Genomic DNA, 2,373 nt, shown 5'->3' with positions numbered 1-2,373 from the left:
CTGGGGCAGAAAAAGAACTCTGAGAAACTACTAAAGTTCCTGAGGAAGCAAAGTAGAATTTCATAAGAACAAAATGGATGGCAAGGAGAAAACCTATGGTGGCTATGAAGGTCCTGATGCCATGTATGTCAAATCAGTATCATCTGATGGCCATGAATTTATTGTAACAAGAGAGTATGCATTAACATCAGGCATGATAAAGCCATGTTGAGTGGCCCAGGTCAATTTTGCTGAGAACAAAACCAATGAGGTCAGTATTAGAGAGGTACCTTCACATGTGCTATCAAAAGTATGCATGTTATTTTACATACAAGGTTCACTACACTAACAGCTCCACCAAGATTCCCAAACTCCCAATTGCACCTGAAACTGCACTAGAACTGCTGGTGGCTGCGAACTTCCTAGATTGTCAAATAAAATAAATTATAATACACTGTTAACTCTTTTCAGTTTTTTTTTTTTTTTTAAAGAAATACCAGAGACTGGGTAATTTATGATGAAAAGAGATTTAATTAGCTCACAGTTCTGCAGGCTGTACAGGAAGCACAGTAGCATCTGCTTCTGGGGAGGCCTCAGGAAACTTACAATCGTGGCCAAAGGCAAAGGAGGAGCAAGCACTTCACATGGCCATAGCAAGAGGAAGAGTAGGGGAGGTGCCACTCACTTTTAAACAGCCAGATCTCATGGGAACTCACTCACTGTCATGAGAACGGCACCAAGAGGTAAATTCGCCTCCACAATCCAATCACCTCCCACCAGGACCCCCCTCCAACAATGGGTATTACAATTCCACTTGAGATTTGGGCAGACACACAGCTTCAAACCATATTATTTCACCCCTGACCCCTCTTCAATCTCATGTCCTTCTTATATTGGAAAATATAAACATGCCTTCCAAACAGTCCCCCAAAGTCTTAACTCATTCCAGTATTAACTCAAAAGTCCAAAGTCTCATTTGAGACAAAGGAAGTCTCTTCTGCCTATGAGCCTGTAAAATCAAAAACAACTTAGTTACTTCCAAGATGCAATGGGGGTACAGGCATTGCGTGAAAACTCTCATTCCAAAAGGGAGAAATAAGCCAAAAGAAAGGGACCATAGCCCCCATTAAAGTACGAAACCCAGCAGGACAGTCATTAAATCTTAAATCTCCAAAATAATCTCCTTCAACTCCATTTCTCACATCCAGGACATACTAGTGCAAAGGGTGGGCTCCCAAGGCTTTAAGCAGCTCTGCTCTTGTGGCTCTGTAGGGTTCAGTCCCCACAGTGGATTTCAAGGGCTGGAGTTCAGTGCTTGCAGCTTTTCCAGGCACAAAGTACAAGCTGCTGGTGGATCTACCATTCTGGGGTCTGGAGGATGGTGACCCTCTTCTCACAGCTCCACTAGGCAGTGCCCTGTGTGGGGGCTCTAACCCCACACTTCCCCTTCATACTGCTGCACTAGTAGAGGTTCTCCATGAGGGCTCCACCCCTGCAGCAAGCTTCTCCCTGGACAAATAGGCTTTTCCATACATCCTCCAAAATCTAGACAAAAGCTCCCAAGCCTCAACTCTTGCACTCTGTGCACCTGCCTGCTTAACATCACGTGGAAACCACCAAGGCTTATGGCTTGTACCCTCTGAAACTGTGGTCCAAGCTGTACCTGGGCCCCTTTGAGCCTCGGCTGGAGCTGGAGTGTGGGCTGTAAAGAACAGTGTCTTGATGCTGTGCAAGGCAGCAGGGCCCTGGGCCTGGCCCACGACACCATTATGTCCTCCTAGGCCTCTGGGCCTATGATGGGAGGAGCTGCCACAATGGTCTTTTCCCCACTGTCTTGGCTTTTAGCCCTTGGCCCCTTTTTACTTTTGCAAATTTCTACAGCCTGTTTGAATTCCTCCCCTAAAAATGGGCTTCTCTTTTGTACCACATGACCAGGCTGCAAACTTTCCAAAGTTTCATGCTCTGCTTCTCTTTTAAATATAAGTTGCAGCTTTAAGTCATTTCTTTGTCTACACATATGAGCATAGGCATTAGAAGCAGTCAGGTAACATCTTACATGCTTTGCTGCTTAGAAATTTCTTCCACCAGATACTCTAAATCATCACTCTCAATATCAAAGTTCTACAGATCCCTAGAACAGGGACACAAGGAAACCAGGCTCTTTGCTAACACATAGTAAAAGTGACCTTTTACTCCAGTTCCCAATACGTTTCTCATCTCTATCTGGACACATACTCAGCCTGGCTATCTCTGTTCATATCACTATCAGCATTTGGGTCATAACCATTCAAAAAGTCTCTAGGAAATTCCAAATTTTCCCTCATCTTCCTGCCTTCTGCTGAGCCCTCCATACTCTCCAAACCTCTACTTATTACCCAGTTCCAAAGTTGCTTC

The 2,373-nt window shown here is 44.7% G+C and overlaps 1 pseudogene; it reads left to right on the top strand.

The window, feature by feature from the left end:
* Nucleotides 1–422, top strand: LOC126936539 (elongin-C-like; annotated as a pseudogene).
* The last annotated feature ends 1,951 nt before the right edge of the window (nucleotides 423–2,373 follow it).

Source organism: Macaca thibetana, chromosome 14, assembly GCF_024542745.1.
Source record: "Macaca thibetana thibetana isolate TM-01 chromosome 14, ASM2454274v1, whole genome shotgun sequence".
Lineage (NCBI taxonomy): Eukaryota > Metazoa > Chordata > Mammalia > Primates > Cercopithecidae > Macaca > Macaca thibetana.
Note: the sequence above shows the minus strand (reverse complement) of the source record. Positions and strands in the feature narration are given on the sequence as shown.